The sequence below is a fragment of the Chiloscyllium punctatum genome, chromosome 9 (genome assembly GCF_047496795.1).
Source record: "Chiloscyllium punctatum isolate Juve2018m chromosome 9, sChiPun1.3, whole genome shotgun sequence".
In the NCBI taxonomy this organism is placed as follows: Eukaryota; Metazoa; Chordata; class Chondrichthyes; order Orectolobiformes; family Hemiscylliidae; genus Chiloscyllium; species Chiloscyllium punctatum.
Window position 1 is genome coordinate 13,218,170 of NC_092747.1, and position 22,412 is coordinate 13,240,581.

Below are 22,412 nucleotides of genomic sequence, written 5' to 3' on the forward strand. Positions count from 1 at the left end.
GAGAAGTCAAAGTCAAAAAGTGTGGCACTGGAAAAGCAGAGCAAGTCAGGCAGCATCTGAGGAGCAGGAGAATCGGAATTTTGGGCATAAATCCTTCATCAGGAATGTGTCGATGAAGGGTTTATGCCCACATCATCGATTCTCCTGCTCCTTGGATGCTGCCTGATGTGCTCTGTTTTCCAGCACCCCACTTTTCAACTTGGTTCAAGATCACCCCAGCTAGATTCAAGAGGCTTATGAATCAATTTGTAGCTGAGTTTCATAACTGTGTAGTTTATTAGGATGATTTTGTAGCGTACATTATAACTTGAGAAGGACACGTGAAACAAGTAGAAGACTCGTTTAAGCCATTGCAGTTGGCTGGCTCAGCAATTATTTAGTTAAAAATTTCAAAAAGCAAGAATAACATACTTAGGACACATTGGTGGATAAGGACAAGTGTTGCAAAGGACTATGAAAGTGTAGGCTCTGAAATAATTCCCTATTCTAAAAACTAAATGAAAAATGATGAATGTTTAGGAATATCTGCATTTTACAAGAAAACTGTGCATAATTTCAGTGCAATATTTGTACATTTAACCAATTTGTTAAAGAAACAAGCAAACATTATCTGCTCATCCAAATGCCAAGCAGTCTTTGAGAAGATTAAGGCAGTCCAAATCAGAAAAGATTGTTTGTCCACCAAGACGGTTGATGTTTGGTTTGGGAAGGTGCTGTCAAAGGTACCTTTGGAGTAGCTGATATATCCCTTAGAAGTGTCATCATTGCTATAATACTGGAAACACAGAAGGCTCAGTTGGCTGGACAGCTTGCTTGTGCTGCAGAGTTCAATTCCAGCACTGATTGATGTTACTATAAATGACTCTTCATTTCAACCTCTCCCCAGGCCTGAGCTGTGGTGACCCTCAGGTTAAACCACATCCAGTTATCTCTCTGTAAATGATAATTGCCAGATAAACTTGTTTAAAGACATTGGTTGAGGAGTATGCGTTGCTCAGGACAACAGTGCGATTCCTTTTGTTCTTCTTCCTATTGTGCACAGGGATCTGTTGGCCCAAATAGCGGTTCCCTGACAATGCAGCATTCCCTCACACTGTATTGAAGTGTCAGCTTAGATCAAGTCTTTGGATTTCAACCTGAGTTTGTGATGTACTGACTAAGAGATGACAGTATTCCCAACTGAACCACAGACACAAGAGAGAACAAGGAACGACATGCTCTGTTTTTGCTTTTGCTCCTCAAATAAATTCTTCACAGGCCTCACTCAAACACCAAACCAGTTTGAATGGTCTAAATTCAGTCTGTGTTTTATGAATTGTTTGCATTATACATGAGGTAGAAGACAGAACAGTGGGGAAACCAGCAGTCTGCTCTGAGAACATCATATTGGTTACATTATTTACAAAAAGTGATATCAAAAGACAATGCAGCAGTCAGGATATTATCAGGATGTTATCAAATGCTGGCTTTGCTAGCAATACCTGCATCATGTTTAACACGAGAAGGGAAAGATATAAAACGGATAACTTTTTCATGCAGAGGGTGGTGCGTGTATGAAATGAGCTCCCAGAGGAAATGGTGGAAGCTGGCACAATTACAGCATTTAAAAGACATCTGGTTGTTGTGTCACCACAGTCAAGCCAGACCACAGGGGCTGCTCTCTTATTAGAGAGAAGCAACTGGTGGTGATTTAACCTGAAGGCTCCCAGACCTCAGGCAAGGGGAGAGGTTAAGAAGGGGAGCCCTTCATAGTAACTTCAAACCAGTGATGGGAATTGAACCCAAGCTGTTGGCATTACACGGCTTGGTAAACTGACAGTCCAAGATAAAAACAATGACTGCAGATGCTGAAAACCCGATTGAAGGGCTTTTGCCCGAAATGTCGATTTCGCTGCTCGTTGGATGCTGCCTGAACTGCTGTGCTCTTCCAGCACCACTAATCCAGTAAACTGACAGTCCAGCCAACTGAGCTAAACCAATTCCCATGGCAGCTGCATGGGTACATAAATAGGAAGAGTTTAGTGAGATATGGGCCAATTGCTGGTATTGCACTAGATTAATTGAGGATGTTAGATCGCTATGGGTGAGTTAGATCAAAGTGTCTGTTTCTGTGCTGTACAACTCTACGACTGAGTTGAAAGAATATAAAAGATTCAGCTAATTTATACTATGCATTGTATTCACTCTCTATTTAAAATTCTTAATACAATAACAATGATAAAAGTGAGTTCACATAGACAGACATCTAGGGAAAAAAACAATGTTTATATTAATATTATGCCTTTAGTACTATGTAACATCCTAAGGTACTGTACAGGAAAATTATGAAATAAAATTTTACACTCAATTGCAAAAGGCAATTTGAGGACACCTAATCAAAATGCCTGAGGGGAGATGTAGTTTAAGAAGCATCATAATGGAAAGGTGAGAAATTTTCAAAATGGATTTCCAAAGCTTAGTGGTTGAGGCCAAGACATTGAATGCATTCAAGAAAGAGTTAGATACATGACTAAAGTTTTCAAGGGCATTGTGGGAAGGGAAAGCTGAAGCAAGGTACTGAGTTGGATTGTCAGCTATGATCATACTGAGTGGAGGAACAGGCTTGAAGGGCTGAGTAGTCTAACCCTTCTCTTATTTACAATGCTTCTACACTGAGGCAGCTGAAAACATGGCTGCTGATGGTGGCAGCAATTAAAATTTATGAAATAAAAATGGTTGGAAGTAGAGAAGTGCAGGGATGTTGAAACATAGAAAATAGGTGCAGGAATGGGCCATTCAGCCCATCAAGGCTGCACCAACATTCAGGTATGATCATAGATGACCACGTAATCTCTGTATCCCATTCCCAAACCCTCTCCATACCCCTTGAGCCAGTAGAATCCCTTCAGTGTGGAAGCAGGCTATTCAGCCCATCGTGTCCATACCAACCCTCCAAAGAACATCCCATCCAGACTCACCCTCACCCTTAGCTAACCCATACATACCTAGACACTTCAAGCAATTTAGCATGGCCAATCCACCTAGCCTGCACATCTTTGGACTGTGGGAGGAAACTGGAGCAAACCCACAGAGACATGGGGAGAACATGCAAATGCCACACACAGACAGTTACCTGAGGGTCGAATCGAACCCAGGTTCCTGGTGCTGTGAGGCAGCACTGCTAACCACTGAGTCACCATGTCTCAAGAAATAAGGAGAAACGAGAGCAAGCAGAGTTTCAGAAGCAAATGGGAGCCAATATAACAGCAATTACGGGAGTGGCAAATCCTTATATGATTTTATTGACCATTAAATAAGAGATTAAGAGAAATTCATCATAGAAGAGTGCTTATTTGTGCATCAATCAAAAATGGTAAAAAAACCATTTTAATATAGCTTTAAATTGGCTGATATTATTGTTACTTGACTTGCTGTATAAAGAATGACTCTAACTATAAGCTGATCTGTCAAGGGATTAAGTCATCTTCATAATGCTTTATTAAACTTGTTTCTGTCACTTTGTTGCTGACATATCTCATTCTACTAATCAGTATTTATGTGAGACGACCTCATATATACACTTTTAAACCATCGTCATGGCAATCCAACTGGTAAATGGTAAAAGTCAGGCATGTAAAGATCTCATGACATATTTCAACCTAATGTAGAAAGCAATGAGATGATAATTAGTGCAGATCATGTTGTATTACGTCTGTCAGGATGTCCCTTAAAGGAGCATGTGAAATGAATGAAGGATGAGAATATCAGAGCAATTACTGCTTAGCAGTGCCAGACCTTAGTATCTCATTTTAATTGAACCAGTTTTCTTTTAAGCAGGGCTCTACTAATATTACAGAAGGAAAAATTAGAAATGCACTCAATATTATGTCAGCTGCAGCTCTGTGGTCATACAACCTTGGAGGTTGTAGGCTCAAGTCCAACATTAGGCTGGTACTTCAGTACAGCCCATGGCACTGATGCTGCATTTTGGATGAACTATTAAGTGTGGTCAAGTCTGCCATCTTTGGTAAACACCAAAGATCCCATGGCTTTCATCTCAAGGGAGATGTTCTTCAATAGGCATCACTTTTTTTTCTTTGTGACACAATGGCTCAGTGGTTATCACTGCTGCCTCACAGCACCAGGGACCCAGGTTCGATTCTGGCCTCGGGCGACTGTCTACGTGGAGTTTGTACATTCTTCCTGTGCCTGCGTGAGTTTCCTCCCACAGTCCAAAGATGTGCAAGTTGGGTGGATAGCCATGGTAAATGTGGGGTTATGGAGATAGGGTGGGGGGATTCTGGGTGGGATGTTCTTCAGATTGTTGGTGCAGACCTGAAAGGCTGAATGCTTCTATCTGCACTGTATGTTTGGTCATGGGGTATGAGCTTCTCTAGGAAGACCAGCATTAATGCCCATCTCTAATTGTGTCCTTGAGAAATTGACCACCGTCTTGGATCACTGCAGTTTATGAGGTGTAAATGCACCCACAACGCTGTTAAGTGAGTTTCTTAACCATAGCTGTTGACTCAATGGGATACAAGTCATGTTTGTCAATGGAGGAGGAGGGAACGGAATGTGTGAGTTGGACAAAGAGACGTCCATTCGATATCACTTGAGAATTTGCAATTGAGAATTTGAGGGTGCATACATGAGGATCAGTGGTCGGCACAACATCGTGGGCTGAAGGGCCTGTTCTGTGCTGTACTGTTCTATTTTTTATGTTCTATGTTCTAATTATAAAATCGTGAGGGGCATTGTTGGAGTAAATAGACAAAGTTTTTTTCCCTGGGATGGGGAATCCAAAACTAGAGGTCATAGGTTTAGAGTGAGAGGGGTAAAATTTAAAAGGGATCTAAGGGAAATCTTTTCACACAGAAGGTGGTGCGTGTATGGACTGAGCTGCCAGAAGAAGTGGTAGAGACTGGTACAATTACATTTAGAAAGCATCTGGATTGGTATGTGAATAGGGAGGGTTTGAAGGTATATGGGCCAAGTGCTGGCAAATGGGACTAGGTTAATTTAGGGTATCTGGTCAGCATGGACGAGTTGGACAGAAAGGTCTGTTTCCGTGCTATACATCTCTATGACTCTAAAGACCATCTTTATTTAAATTTCACTCACGCGATGTGACCATCACTGGTCAGGCCTGTTGCCAATTATCCTTGACAAGATGGTGGTAAGCTGCCTTTTTGAGCCATTGCAGTCCATGTGCTATCAATAGATATTGTAAGGGAGGGTGTTGTAATGTTTTGACTCAATGATTTTGATTTTGTCTCTGGAATTAGTAACAACTCTCATAACTAAGAGAAGGAACAGTGAATCTATGGGAAAATTATAAAATATAGAATCACAAAAACAAACAAAAGGAAAGGATGCTAGGAATCAATATTAGATCTTGACAGACAATCAGCTGACACCATTAAAAAGATTCCTTTACATGCAATTTGGACACCAAAATATATGGTGAGGCACGAATATTCTCTGATTAGATCTGGTTATTACCTATTTGTAAATGCAATATCATAGCCTATTGATAAGCATCTTAATAATGTCCAGCTGCAGGAAATACCTGACCTCTTTGGCTTTCTGAAGGTAGAAGCCCTGAAAACGAGATTTAAAAGATTAAGGGACTTCGGTATCTCATAAATCATGATATTAAAACTGTCTGCTAGAGCTCAACTTCAGAATAAGCTTGGCGAAGTAAATATGACATCAAATACTTGGAAAGACAAACGTCCAGAGAAAAAGAATGTTCTTATCTTTAATGTATAGCATGAATTGATTCTTCTCAATAGCACTGCAATGACAGTATGTCAGCAACTCAACAACACAACGTATCTTTTATGCATCTCTGACATTTCAGAATGGATGCACTTGTCAATGAGGAATTCTAAACACAAGCAAAAAAGAGAGTAATAAACCCAGAGATCTCTATCAAGAAAGAGAACAGGCTTGGTGGCTGCATGAGCATTTTCTGTTGTTGTAGAATATTTTAATTGTATTAAGAAATATGTTAATGAAATTCCTGAACCTTCTCTTTTAACAGGCTAACATCAAGTAATTGGGTTAGTAGATGTGCTAAATTAATGCAGATGTCTGTTGTGAGTGGACATGCAAATGTCTTGGTGTAGCTATGTATGTATGTACTTAACTGGACTCTGGGACATTTCATGATGTCCTTCCCCAATTTAACATTTTTCTTCTTGTGTTTCAGCTCAAAACCAATGATTTTCGAGATCAAAGAGGGTGTAGATAAGATTTACCAGGATGTTATCAGGTCTGGAGGGTTAGTATTATCGGGAGATAAGCTGGGCCTTTTTTCACTGGAGCAGTGGAGATTGACGGATGGCCGTATAGAAGTTTATGAAATCATGAGGGGATTAGGTAAGGTGAAAAACATAGGTCTTTTCCTGAGGGTAGGGGATTTCGAACCTAGAGGGCGTAGTGTTAAGATGAGAGGAGAAAGATTAAAAAGGGACCTGAGGGGCAACATTTTTCTCACAGAGGGTGGCATGTATGTGGTATGAACTGCCAGAGGAAGTAGTAGATGCAGGTAGAGTTCCAACATTTAAAAGTCATTTAGACAGAAACATGAATGCGAGGGGTTTAGACAGATATGAGCCAAACACAGAATAATGGGTCTAGTTCAGTTTGGGAAATCATGTGGGATCAAAGGGTCTATTTCCATGCTGTATAACTCTGTGACTTTATGATTCTATGACTTATATCCTCACTGTGTGATCTATGGAAAGGGAAATGTACTCAGGAACATGAAGAAGAAAATTGGAAGAACATTTCAAACCAGGTTAAGGAATCAGAGGGAAATCTCTTGCAGAAGTTCTTGGTCTAGATGCTAATGTTAGTTATATCAGTGGATAAGCACTTTTCAAAATTCTCTCATGTGATGTGAACAGCGCTAGCAAGGTCAGTGTTTAGTGTTCATTCCTGACGGCACTTTCAACTGACTGGCTGACCATTTCAGAAGGCATTTAAGAATCATTTCACATCGCTGTGGGCCTGGAATCTCAAGTAGGTCAGACCAAGTCAGCACAGCAGATTTCCTTCCAAAACGACAGTCATGAAGTCAGGATACTTACCAATTATTACACAATTTTCAGCACCATTCATGACTCCTCAGACACTGAATCAGTCCATGTCCAAATGTAGCAAGACTTGGATAATATCCAGGTTTGGGTTGGAAAAGGGCAAGTAACATTCATGATACAAAAATGTCAGGCACAGAACATCACCAGTCAAAGGCAATCTAACCACCATCCTTAAAATTCATAGCTATTATAATTACTGAATCTCCCCATTAGCCTGGGATCTGCCATTGAGCAGCAAGTGAACAACACTAGCCATATAAACCCAGTGCCTACAAGAGCAGGTCAGATACAAGAAGTAAGTAACTTACTTCCTCACTCCCCAAAGCCTATCCAACATCCACAAGGCACAAGTCAGGATATGATGGAATATTTTCCTCTTGCCTGGGTGGGTGCAGCTCCAATGACACTCTAGAGGCTTGACACCATCCAGGACAAAGCAGCCCACTTGATTGGCACAGTAAACACAAGTGTTCGCTCCATGCACCACTGACTATCAGTAGCTTCAGTGTGTACCAGCTGAGATGTTCTGCAAAAATTCACCAGGGCTCCTTAGATAGTACCTTCCAAATCCGCAGCCACTTCCATCTAGAAGGACAAGGGCAGCAGATACATGGGGAATACTATCATCTGCCAGATCCCCTCCAAGCCACTTACCATCCTGACTTGGAAATATATCATTGTTTCTTCAATTTCGCTAGATCGAAATCCTTGAACTGCTTCCCTAAAGGTATTGTGGGTATACAGGTCATTCTGCTATAAGGCTGTTTCATCAGCGTAAAATGGCTAAGGCATAATTGATGAATTGTGGACGTTGTTTGGATAATGCAAATTTTCGACTGAATGGGGATAGCAATTTTCTATTAGGATCTCCGACAGTGCGAGGTTGCAGAGGAACACAACTGTTGTGTTATAGCAGAAAGAAATGTACAACTACATGGACTGCGGCAATTCACGAAAGCAGCTCACCTCGACATTCTTGAGGATAACAAAGGATGGATAATAAAAAACTGGCCCAGTCATTGATACACACGTTCATGACTGAATAGACAAAAAGAACTGATTGAGATTTTATGACAATCAATTACAGTTTCACGGTCATCTTTACAGAGACTGGCTTTTAATTTCAAACTTATGAATTAAATTCAATTTCCACCAGCTGCCATCATGCTACTTGAACCCTGTTTCTAGAGAATTAGTACAGGCCTCTGGATTACTCTGCCTTTGTCAATCCTTAATGCATCCAAGTGACGATCCTCTATTCCTCATTTTAGGAGATTGAACTAATTAAAATAAAATTTCTTTAAATAGCAGAGACAGAATTGCCAAATGGATCTTTTACAGTGTTATCATCAGCAATTATTAAAAGGCTACTCTGCTCTTACCATGATGTATGGCCTTCTGAATCTAGCTCTTTAGACCTAATTGGCAATAAAAGAAAAATGATTGAGTGCACTGGGTATAGCAAAGGCTGTAGGCCCCTGACAACCTCTTGGCTATAGTATTAAGACACTCTCCAGAATTAACTGTGCTTTTGCAAGCTGTTGCAGCGCAAAAACTAAACTGGCATCTATTCAACACAGTACAAACAGGTTCAAGTATATTCCATCCAAAGAAAGGCTAATCCAATCAGGGCAATTGCCACCCACCAGTCCACACTCAATCATCAGCAAAATTATGGAAAGTGTCATCAATCGTGTTATCAACCTGCACTTATACAGCAATAGATGTGGCCAGTAATATTCAGCTTGTTTTGAGCCAGAGCCAATCAGCTCCAGACCTTATTCTAGGCATTTTCCAAATACGGAGTTGAGAGTGTGGTGCTGGAAAAGCACAGCAGGCCAGGCAGCCTCCGAGGAGCAGGAGAATCAACGTTTGAGGCATAAGCCCTTTATCAGGAAGGATTATATCCGAAACATCAATTCTCCTGCTCCTTGGAAGCTGCCTGACCTGCTGTGCTTTTCCAGCACCACTCTCTTGACTCTGATTTTCAGCATCTGCAGTCCTCACTTTCTCCTATTTTCTAAATACAGACACAGCAGGTGAATACCAGAAGTGAATGAATTCAGAAGGGCTGCCTTTGATATTGAGGCATCGTATTCCCAAATATATTGAAATCAATGGGAAATGGGAGAAAATTCTGTCCCTATCAGACTGACTGAGCTTACTGATTGAAGCTGGTCAAGGCAAATCCCCATGGATCCCTACATTGAATGGTCAATTGAAACCTGCACCTCTATTCTAACTGATTAAAGACTTCATAGCCATCTAGGTTTGTTGAATACATTTGCAAAAGTTATATGACTCTTTGATCTTTTACTATAAATTCAGTGTCTGATGTATTCTTTCTTACTAGCTGCCTGAGGGAGGAGTAGGGGCTCTGAAAGGTTGCCGTTTCAAATAAGCCTGTCGGACTGTAACCCAGTGTCACATGATCTTTGAATGCTGAGGGCAGAGTCCTTAACCCAACCACCTTCAGCTTTTGTTTGTTCATTCATGGGATGTGGATGTCACTGGCTGGGCCACCATTCATTGCCCATTCCTGGTTGCCCTTGAGAAGGTGATGGTGAACTGCCTTTTTGAACCGTTGCATTCCATGTGCTGTGGGTTGACCCACAATGCTCTTAAGGAGACATTCCTAGGATTTTGACTCAGTGACAGTGCAGTAATGGCCTGATATTTCCAAATCAGGATGATGAGTGATTTGGAGGGGAACCTGAAAGAGTAGTGTTCCTGTGTACCTGCTGTCCTTGTCTGTCTAGATGAAAGGGGCCATGTATTTGGAAGGTGCTGTCTAAGGAGTTTAGGGGAATTTCTACACAGCATCTTGTAGATTGTACACCCTGCTGGTACTGAGCATTTGTGTTGAAGGGAGTAGATGCTTGTGGAGGTAGTGCCCATCAAGTGGGCTACTTTGTCCTGGATAGTGTCAAGCTTCTTGAGTGTTGTTGGAGCTGCACCCATCCAGGCATGTGGGAAGTATTCCATCACACTCCTGACTTGTGCCTTGTAGATGGTGCATAGGTTTGGGGGAGTCAGGAGATGCATTACTCGCTTCAGCCTTCCCAATCTTTGCCCTGCTTTTGTGTCCACTGTGTTTTTATGTTGAGTCCAAATGAGTTTCTGGTCAATGGTAATCTGAAGGATGTTGATAATGGTGGATTCAGTGATGGAAACACCATTGAATATCAAGGGACAGTGGAGATGTTCATTGTCTGGCATGAATATTAATTGTCACTTGTCAACCCAGGCTTGGATATTGTCCAGATCTTGTTACATTTGAACATGGGCTGCTTCAGTACCTGAGGAGTCATGAATAGTGCTGGACATTGTGCAATCACCAGCAAATACCTCTACTTCTGACCATATGTTGGGGGAAGGACATTAATGGAAGCAGCTGAAGATGGTTAAGTCTTGGACATAGTTCTAAGGAGCTCCTGCAGAGATATCTTGCAGCTGAGATGACTGACCTCTAACAACTACGACCATTTTCCCATGTGCCCAAGTATGACTCAAACCAATGGAGAGTTTACCCTGATACTCTTTGATTCCAGTTTTTGCTAGGGTTCCTTGATGCCACACTCAAGCAAATGCAGCCTTGATATCAAGGGCTATCACTCTCACCTCTCCTCTTCAGCTCTTTTGTCTGTCTTTGAACCAATTTGTAATGAGGTCAGGAGCTGAGAGGCCTTGGCCAAACTGGGCATCACTGAGCAGGTTATTGATGAGCAGGGGTTGCTTGATAGCACTGTTGATGACACCTTCCATCACTTTACTGATGATTGAGTGTAGACTAACAGTGTGGTAATTGGCTAGGTTGGATTTAATACCTAGGCAATTGTGCACCTTGTCGGGGAGATGCCAGTGTTATAACTCTACTGCAATAAGTTGACGAGGAGGGGGCAACATGTTCTGAAGAAAGGATCTTCAGTACTATTGCTGAAATGATGTCAGGGCCCATAGCCTTTGTAGTATCCAGTGCTTCAACATTGCTTTAAGTCACATGGAATGAATCGAATTGGCTGAAGACTGGTATCTGTGATTCTGGGGACTACTGGAGGAGGTCGAGATGAAACATCCACTCGGTGCTTCTGGTTACTGTGAAAGCTTCAGCCTGGCCTTTCGCACTGATGTGCTGGGTTCTTCCATCATTGAGGATGGGGATATTTGTGGACCTCCTCCACCAGCGAATTGTTTAATTGTCCACCACTGTTCATGACTGGATATGGCAGGACTGTAAAGCTTAGATTCGATCCGTTGGTTGTGGGATCACTTAGCTCTTTCGATCTTCCATTGCTTATGCTGTTTGGCATGCACATAGTCCTGTTTGGAAGTTTCACCAGGTTGACACTTCATTTTTAGGGTATACTTGGTGTTGCTCCCTCTATTGGAGCAGAGTTGATCCCTGGGCTTGATGGTAATGATCAAGAAGGAATTATGTTGGGCCATAAGGTTACAGATTGTATTGGAGTACAATTCTGCTGCTGTTGCTGGCCTACTGCTCCTCATGGATGCCCAGACTTGAGTTGCTAAATCTTTTTGAAATCTGTTCCATTTTGCACAGTGATAGCACCACACAGCACGATGGAGTTTATTCTCAATGTGAAGATGAGACTTCCTTTTCGTGAGGACTTTCTGGTGGTCAGTCTTATTGATACTGTCATGGGCAGATGCATCTTCAGCCTGCAGATTGGTAAGGATGGTATAGAGGTCAAATATGTTTTTCCCACTTGTTGGTTCCCTCACTACCTAGCGCAGACCCAGTCTGGCAGTAATGTACTTTAGGACCTGACCAGCTTGATCAATAGTGCTGTTGCTGAGCACTCTTTGTGGTGGATACAGAAATTCCCCACCCCAGAGTACATTTAGCACCCTTGCCACCCTTAGTGCTTCCTCTGAATATTGCTCAAGATGGAGGGAGGATGGTGCATAACAACCATCAGTGGCTTTCCTTGTTCATGTTTTAATTTGAAGCCATGAAGGCCCCCTGTGAAACACCTTCCTGACTGTCCACCACCATGCTGCCCACCTCTGCTGGGACTGTGCTGCCAGTGGGACAGGACATATCCAGGGCTGGTGTTTATGGTGGCTGAGACTTTGTCTCTAAGGTATGATTCTATGAGTATGATTATGTCAGGCTGTTGCTTGATCAGCCTTCGAGACAACTCTCCCAACTTTGGGGCAAGCCCCCAAATGTTATGGAGGACGACTTTCCAAGATCGACAGGACTGTTTCTGCCTTTGTCTTTTCCAATGCCTGAGTCAATGGTGATGCCCCACCTGAGTTTATTTATTTGTCGAGACTTTGTAGCGATTGATGCAACTGAGTGGCTTGTTCAACCGTTTCATAATCAAGCTACAGGTGGAGAGTCACATTTTAGCCAGATCAGATGAGGGTGGCAGATTTCCTTCCTTGAAGGACATTAGTGAGTCACATGCTTTTTTTTGACAATCAACAATGATTTCATAGTCATCAATAGATTCTTAACTGCAGATTTCTTTTTATTGAATTCAAATTCATCTGCCGTTGGGTTTTGATTCCAAATCCCCAGAACATTAGTTAACATCACCCACCTGGCACCCTCTTCACCCTCACTAACCTGCACACCTACTCCTTCACTCATCTGACACAGTATTCTCTTGCTCACTTAATACCCCAACTCCTCACTAACTGGGCACATTGCTGCCTCACTCACCTAACACCCTACCTCCTTATTCACCTGATATGGGGCAGTGACATAAACCGATGATTTGCAACTAAATGTAATATTCTTGTTCACTCCAGTGAAATTAATATGAAATATGATTCATTTAATATTGAAAAATGCAATGAATGTTTATGACGTGGATGTGCCGGTGTTGGACTGGGGTGGACAAAGTTACAAATCATACAACACCAGGTTATAGTCCAACAGATTTATTTGGAAGCACTAGCTTTCAGAGCACTGCTCCTCAGTTGTCCTGATGAAGGAGCAGTGCTCCGAAAGCTAGTGCTTCCAAATAAACCTGTTGGACTATAACCTGATGTTGTGTGATTTTTAACTATGAATTTTTATAATAGCTCCCAGTACATACATTTACATCACAGGCATTTGTATGTTTCAACTCAAGCAGATGTATTGTAGCACACTTCCCTTAGCATGTCATGCTTCAAGGGGACAGAGTTCAGTAAGATGGAGACTGAGAGCTTTTCTCTTTAGGTCACATTCCAAGGTAAGGTGATGATATTGTGCAATTGTTTTTTAAAGGTATATTGCAAATCTGCAGTGAGTTATAACACAACAAGATCCTGTTTCCTTTTCTACCAAAACACTCTGAAAACCTGGCCTGTTCCGGAGAATAATTTGCTTCATCTCATCAAAAGAATGTAGTGCCTCCTGCTTTCTCTTTTCTATGTTTGCCTCCATCTGGGCCTCCATTTTCCAGCTCCTCTGATTGTGGCTCTCCTTTGAGATTGTCGGTCTCCTTTGTAAATGTTCACACAGTGTCTATAATTTGACTTCCTTTTTGTGATCAGCACTTCTAATTTCAGGGTCACCTGGTCACACTTGGGTAGAAACAAAAAAAAAACTGTAGATACTGGAATCCAAATTCAACAGGCAGGAGACTGGAAGGACACAGCAAGCCAGGCAGCATCAGGAGGTGGAAAAGAAGGGTTATACCCAAAACATTGACTTCTCCACTTCCTGATGCTGCCTGGCTGGATGTGTTCTTCCAGCCTCCTGCTTACCTACCAGGTCACTTTGGTAACCATATCTTCTTATTCAAGATAAAAGAAAAATGTCCTTTTCAAATATTGGTGAAATCAACTGCCGATATCACAGACACTTTAAAGAAATTGCATTTTTCTTTCTCTTTGTCCTGCATCCAGCTCAAAGATTGTCATACATTCAATATTGAAACCTATGCACTGTCAGGCAGTCTAAGTTAATTGAAACATGCCTTTGAGTCAGCACATTAATGCTTTAATCTTACCCACTTTTTCAAGACATGAATGTGAAGTTTGACATCCCAGCGCTATATTGGAGAGGCTTTTTCTTCTTTCACTTATTCATAGATGTATGTATCACTGGGCAAGACTAAAATTCATTGTCTATCCTCAATTGTACTGGAAGTGAGTGACTTGTTAGTCCCTTTCAGACAATAGACTATTGCTGTGGGTCTGGAGTCACAAATAGGCCAGATTGGGTAAAGAAAGCAGCTTTCCCTCCCAAAAAGAACAATGAACTAAATGTTTTTTTTAAAAAATCAATTAGTTTTTCATGTCACCCTTACTAAAACTAGGTTGATATTCCTAATTTTATTCATTGAATTGGAATTGCAGTTGTGATGGCACTTGAACTCATCTTGAAAAGGCCACGGCCTGAACCTCTGGATTATTCTTCCAGCGACATTGTGGGTATGCCATCAACTTTTTAATGTGTGACATTCAGGTCTCACAGCAGTGTTCAGCGCATGCTGTCAGCACAGAAACATAGAAATTAGGAACAGGTTTAGAGGAGATCTGAGAACTTTATTTCACCCAGAGGATTGTGGGTATGTGGAATTTGCTGTCTGAGACAATGGTGGGGGCAGATACTCTTGCAATATTTAAGAAGTATCTAAATGACGACTTGAAATGTCAGAGCTTATTAGACTATGGACCAAGTGCAGATAAATGGAATTAGTTTAGCTTGGTGTTTGTTGGTCAGCATTGACATGGTGGGCCGAAAGGCCTGCTTCTGTGCCGTATGGTCCTATGACTCCATAGTTCTGGCAGAAACCAACATCTACAAGTGGATCCTTCTGGAATCCTGTCCAGCGTTCTTCCCTCAGTTGAGACAGCTAAGAACAGCTTAAAATTGTGGGCACCTCAAAGGTATGGCTGCAAGGGGATCAGGATCTAAATATCCGAGGATACCTGTCCTACCAAGAGGATGTGTAAGTAGGCAGAGTGGGCTTGTGAGTAAGAAATGAAATTATATCGACGGGAGGATGTGATGTAGTATCAGGAACCCTCGAGCCTGTGTGGGTAGAGTTGAGGAAACACACAAATAAACCCTGAAGGGAGTTATGAACAGGCCTCCTAGCAGTGGTCAGGGTGTGGGGAAAAAAATAAAGAGAGATAGTCAGAACATGTCAAAAATGCACTATTACAGTAATCTTGGGGCATTTCAGCATACAGATGTACAGAGAAAATCAGGTTGGTAGCAGATCCCAAGGAAAGAAATTTTGTTGAGTGTCTATGAGATGTATTTGGAGGAGCTTGTAGTGTAGCCCACTAAGGAACCAATAATTCTGGATTTGGTGATACATATTGAGGCAGACTTGATTAGGCAGCTTAAGGTGAAGGAAGCCCTAGGGGACAGTGACCATAAGATGGTAGAATTCACCCTGCAGTTTGAGGTGGAGAAGCTTGAGTCAGATTTAACAGAATTACAATTGAGAAAAGGTAACTCATGAGGGAGGAGCTGCCCAGAGATGATTTGAAAAGGATCCTAGCAGGGAAAACAGTGGAGCAGCAATGATAGGAGTTTCTGGGGGCTACTTCTGGAAGTATTTCTTCACAAGGAAAAAGAAACATTGTAAGGACAGTATAAGGCAACCATGGCTGACGAGGAAAGTTAGGGACAGCATAAAGGAAAAGAAAAGGCAGACAATGTGATGAAGGTTATAGGGAAGATTGGGAAGACTTTCAAAAGCATCAGAGGATATCAAGAAAAAAGCAGTAATGGGGGAGAAGATGAAATTTGAGAGTAAGCAAGCTGGTAATATAAAAGAAGATTGCAAAAGCATGTTTAGATATCTAAAAGGGAAGAGAGAAAGGCACGAGTGGACAATGGATCGCTGGTAAATGAGCCTAGAGAAGTAGTAATGTGAAGCAAAGAAATGGTGGAAGAACTGAGTCAGTACTTTGCATTAGTCTTCATCCTGGAAAACACTGGTGGTGCACCAGAACTTCAAGAGAGTTGGGGTCAGAGGGGTGTCTTGTGGCCATCACTAGGGAGAAGGTGGTGAGGAAGCTGACAGGTCTGAAGGTGGATAAAGGACCCAGACCAGATGGACAGCACCTCAGAGTTCTGAAGGAAATAGCAGAAGAGATTGTAGAGGCATTGGAGGTGATCTTTTTGAATCACTGCAGTTGGAGACGTCGCAGAGGACTGGAAAATGGCGAATGTGCCCCCCCTGTTTAAAAAGGAAGACAGGCAGAAGATAGGAAGCTATAGGCTGTTTAGCATGACTTGGTTAAAGTTTAGAGTCCACTGTTAAGGATGCACTTGCTGAGTACTTGGATGTGCTTGGAAAAATAAGCCTGGTTTTGTCAAGAGGAAGTCATGCCTGACAAATCTATTAGAATATTTTTGAGGAGGTAATAAGCAAGTGGCAGGAAACAGAGAGTTGGAAGAATGAGTAAATACACAAATAGGCAGGACATGATTATTGGTGTCCACAGAAATCTGTATTAGTGTCACAATTATTTATAATACTCATTAACGACTTCAATATTGGCATCAAAAGTCAAATATCCAAATTTATAAAATTGGGCAACACGATAGACAGTGTTGACAACAGCGTAAAATTACAACAGGATAGTGATAACTTAGGTGAATGGGCAAAGCTGTGGCAGAAGGATTTTAATATAATCCAGTATGAGGCTATCCATTTCGGACTGAGAAAGGGTAGATCAAGGTATTTTTTCAGAAGGCACAAAATTAAATACAGTGGGTGTCCAATGACATTTGGGGTTCAGCTGTATGGCTCTTTAAAGTGCCACAAACAGGTGGAGTAAATAGTCAAGAAGGCTGATGGGACTGCTGCTTTTTATATCGAAAGGGCTGGAGTGTGGGGATGCAGCCATTATGTTGCAGTTTACAAAACTAGTTAGATCCTACTTGGAGTACAGTGAGCAGTACACCTTAGAAAGGATGGCATGGCCCTGGAGGGAGGTCAACACAGGTTTACAAGGATGATACTTCAGGGGTTAAGGAGAGATTTCACAAAAAAAGTCTTTATTCTCTAGAATTTAGATCAATTGGGCACAAAGGCCTGTTTCTGTATTGCCGATGTGATGTAATCGAAAGATGGGGTCTCTAAATGTGATGTGTGTTTGTCACAAAATCCCCAAAATGGTTCACTATTGTTCTTTCAGGAGAGATAGTGACATGAGTAACTTGACTGGCCTACATGTGACTCCTATCTTCTGCTGAGGTGTTTGAATATCTGTCACTCACTTAGAATCTCAGTTGCAGGCGCAAACTCCAGCTTTGATAAATGCCCCATTTCTCACACTGAATATTAAGGAAGGAAATGATTGATGTCAGAATTGTAATCTAAAAATCCTTGGCAGTTCTGTTTCATACAAACATACAAGAGGGCGGCACGGTGGCACAGTGGTTAGCACTGCTGCCTCACAGCGCCAGAGACCTGGGTTCAATTCCCGCCTCAGGCGACTGACTGTGTGGAGTTTGCGCGTTCTCCCCGTGTCTGCGTGGGTTTCCTCCGGGTGCTCCGGTTTCCTCCCACAGTCCAAAGATGTGCAGGTCAGGTGAATTGGCCATGCTAAATTACCCGTAGTGTTAGGTAGGGGTAGATGTAGGGGTATGGGTGGGTTGCGCTTCGGCGGGACGGTATGGACTTGTTGGGCCGAAGGGCCTGTTTCCACACTGTAAGTATTCTAATCTAATCTAATCAAATTCAGATGCAAATTATATAATAAATGGCAGAACCCTAAGGAGCATTGGCATACAGAGGGATCTGGGTGTGCAGGTCCACAGATTCCAGAAAGTGGTGAGACAGGTGGATAAGGTGGTCAAGAAGGCATACAGCATACTCGCCTTCACTGGTCAGGGCATTGAATATAAAACTTGTCAAATGATGTTACAGTTCTGGTAGCCATACTGCAGGAAGGATATGGATGCTTTGGAGCAGGTGCAGAGAAGATTTATCAGGATGTTGCCTGGTCTAATGGATTTTAGTTACAAGAAGAGGTTAGATAAACACAAAATGTTTTCATAGGAAAGACGGAGGCTGAGGGGTGAGCTGATGGAGGTCGACAAAATTATGATTTGGAGATGCCAGTGTTGGACTGGGGAGAACAAAGTTAAAAATCACACAACACCAGGTTATAGTCCAACAGATTTATTTGGAAGCACTAGCTTTCAGAGCTCTGCTCCTTCATCAGGTGGTTGTGGAGTATAAGATCGTAAGACACAGAATTTATAGCAAAAGTTTACAGTGTGATGTAACTGAAATTATATATTCAAAAAGATCTGGAATGTTTGTTAAGTCTCTCATCTTTTAGAATGACCATGCTGGGGGTTTCAGTTCTTTCATATTTAAATCACAGAACATTTAAAAGTTACATTCTCAAGTGAACTTTAACAATTAGTATCATGTCAGCCCAGATAATGCATTGAAGGTGTGAGCGGTCCTGTGTGAGGCTGTCTGTGCCACAATGGTCACTGATTTTAATCTAAAAAATGGATTTACACAATCTTACATGAATTCATGCAGTTTTTGAGCAAAGTAAAATGTAATTCTGCAAGTACAAATTCAACCCACAAACTTATATGTGGATGTGGATGTGTGTGTTGGTGGAGAGGGGGTGCGGGAGTTATGAGTGTCTGTGAGATTGTGTGTGTGTGTGTGTGTAAAGAGGTATAAGTCTGTGAGAGGGTGCGTGTGTGAGTGTGGGAATATATGTGTCAGCATATGAGAGAGGGTCTGCGTGGGTGTATGGGTCTGTAGGAGAGTGTGTGTGTCTGTCGGAGAGTGTGTGTGACTGTACGGGTGTGTCTGTAGGGGTGTGTGTGTGTGTCTATCTGTCTGTCTGTCTGTAAGTGTGTGTTAATAGTGCAATAGGCTCACCTGTAGTTTGACATGAACCCAAGATCCCAGGTGAGGCCATTCCCATGTGTACCAAACTTGGTTATCAGCCTCTGCTCAGCCACTTTTCCAAGGTGGACTTCTGGGCAGGCAGCAACGAAAAGTGGCTGAGCAGAGGCTGATAGCCAAGTCTGGTACACATGGGAGTGGCCTCAACTGGGACCTTGGGTTCATGTCACACACACACAGACAGATGTACACATATAGAGAGACACTCCTACACACACACATGCGCACACACACAGTCTCCTACAGACCCATACACTCATGCAGATCCTCTCTCATACACTCACACATACACTCTCATACTCACACATGCACCTCTTACAGACTTATACCCTCTTACACTCACACACACACACATGCACACACTATCTCACAGGCACTCATAACATCCACACCCCCTCCCCCCACCCCACCCCCTCCATTCACACCCACATGCACACATACACACATAACTTTATGGGGTGAATTTGTAATTGCAGAATTACATTTTACTTTGCTCAAAATCTGTATGAATCCATGTTAGATTTTGTAACTCCATTTTTTAGTTTAGAATCAGTCTGACCATTGTGGCACAGACAGTCTCACACAGGACAGCTCACACCTTCAGTGCATTGTCTAGGCCAACATGACACCAATTGTTAAAGTTCACATGAGAATGTAACTTGTAAACATTCTGTGATTAACATGTGAAAGAACTCAAGCCAATGTGGTCATTCTAAAAGATGAGAGACTTAACAAACAATCCAGGTCTTTTTCAAAATATAATTTCAGTTGCATCACACTGTAAACTTTTGCTATAAATTCTGTGTCTTACAATCTTATACTCAGTTAAAAATCACACAACACCAGGTTATAGTCCAATAGGTTTAATTGGAAGCACACTAGCTTTCAGAGCGACGCTCCTTCATCAGGTGGTAGTGTCTCATACTCCACAACCACCTGATGAAGGAGCAGCGCTCCAAAAGCTAGTGCTTCCAAATAAACCTGTTGGACTATAACCTGGTGTTGTGTGATTTTTAACTTTCTATGAAAGTATGAGTAGGTTAGATAGGGTGGATAGTCAGAGGCTTTTTCCTAGGCTGGAAAGCGGGCAGGGGTTTATGGTGAGACCGGGAAAGTTTAAGTGGGAACTGTGGGGAAAATTTTTCACACAGAGAGTGGTGGTTACCTGGAATGTGCTGCTAGTGGAGCTGGTGGAAGCAGGCACATCAGCAATGTTTAGGTTGTAACTTAACACTGGCATGGTTCATATAGATTTAATGCATGTTCCTGTCCTACATACGGGTAGTTGGCTAACTCACTTGGCCGGTTTTCAAAGTGGGTTCAAATCGTACAGGTCATCATGCAGTCCCCACCTTCTCAAATTCACCCCTCACCTCTGGCCTAATAACCCTCAGGTTAAATCACCACCCATTAGTATCATAGAATGTCTAAGGTGCAGAAAAAGGCCATTTGGTCCATTGAGTCTACAATGTTGCTCTGCAGAGCATCCCACTCCAACCCCACATCCCCCATGTCTAACCCATTGACCTTGCACATCCCTGGAAAATACGGAGCACTTTAGCATAGTCAAACCACATAACCTGCACATTTTTGGAAAGTGGGAGGAAACCAGAGCATCCAGAGGAAACCCGCACAGACATGGGGGGAGAACATGCAAACTCCACACAGTTGCCCAAGGCTGGAGTTAACTTCAGGTTGCTGGCACTGTGAGGCAGCAGTGCTAACCACTGAGCAACCCTTGGCAGCCCTGTGTGGTGTTCTGGGACTATGGTGGCACCTTCTAATCTACCTTGGGTTCCTTTGGGATCAAGTGAATTGAGTATTCTCAGTGCTCTTGACACAGAATCCATTTTGAAGGAATGAAAATTGGAGTGACTAGAATTGAATTAAGCAAAAGCATGATTTCAATCTTTTAAAATATTCCTTCCCTGCCCCACTAATGATCAATTGGCTTACATTCCACTCATTTTTGCGTATCTAACTTAGATATTTATTTATAACTGAGAAATTGTCATCACAATTGTAGACACTATCAAGAAATACATTCGACCAGGCTGTTATTTCCCAATCTCAGTTCCAATTTGAACAAATATTGTTTATGAACAGGCAAGGACAAAAGAGTCATTAACATAAAATAAATTATTGCAATCCTTTCTCATTTTGTTCTTTGCCATGTTTATATGTAGTTAATAAAATTCAATCTACTTGTTCATATTGCTTTCTTAAGCATTGAATGCAAATAGGTGACTCTGCCCCATGAATTCAGACTGATTCGTTCACAGTTTGTTGGTTAAATTTGTCCTTGAAAATAAACTTGCCTGCTTTCTGCTTTTAGCACCGATTTACCTCTTATCACCCATCATCAGTGAGAGTGTCATTCTCAGACTGAATGGTTGGACTGAGAAACCTGCAGATTTATAATCCTTTAAACCCTTATTACAATGAGGCTAGCGGTGCAAATAGAGGTGGACATTTGTCAGTAAGAAATATTCCAAAACAGCAGCTTCAATCACAAAGAAGAGATAAGCGGGAAACAAAGACAGGCAGCACACTCGATGCCTCTGCAATGATGAATTGTTTGCAGGTATTTTTGCTGAAGCATGTTGAATGTTTAGTGTCATTATCAACATGGGCCTAAGTGTGCCCCTATTAAATTGTGTGTGAGGTTTGTTTTTAATATCTCATGACTGGACAACGCAACATATGACCCTTTTACTTAACACTTGGCAATTAGACCTGGATTTAATCAGAGGAAGCATGTGTCAGCTGGGTGGGAAATGGCACTGTTTGACATGGTGACATAAACAGATGGTTCCCATTGTTTCCTTTGCAAGCTCTGGTAGTTTCCGAAATAAGGGTTACTGTCACTGCCCTCAGTACTTTAGAGCTAAGGAGATAGAGATGCAATCAGGGATCTCATTCCTCACTGGCACTTGCTAAATTACTGTCTCTATGGTTGCTAGGCCACATATCAGTGGGTGATACTCTCACCTATAGATCTCAAGATTGTGGGTTTAAATCAGCAATTTGAGAACATTTCTGCAAATAGCTTAATTGATCACTCTCAGGACCACAGTGGTACTTTGTACATGGAGCCAGAGGACGTAGGTAGTCTTCTGAATGAATACTTTGTGCGACTGTCCTCTCGCGATAAGGATGATGTGGCTGTAGAAATCAGGGAGAAGGTCAATGATACAATTAAATGATATTTGGTAGAGACAGAGAGGAAGTCTGGCAGGCTTCGAAGTAGATAAATCTCGGTGAGCAGATGAAATGCATCCCAGGCTATTGACTGAGGCAAGGGAGGAAATAGCAGTGGTGCTAGCAATAATTTTCAATTCCTCTCTCTCTCTCTTCAACAGACTTGTGAGATAAACTCTAGCCCGTGGTGTAAACAGATAAAAACAATGGATATGGGTGACAGGGAACAAGGAGCAGTGTTTCTAACTGAGGG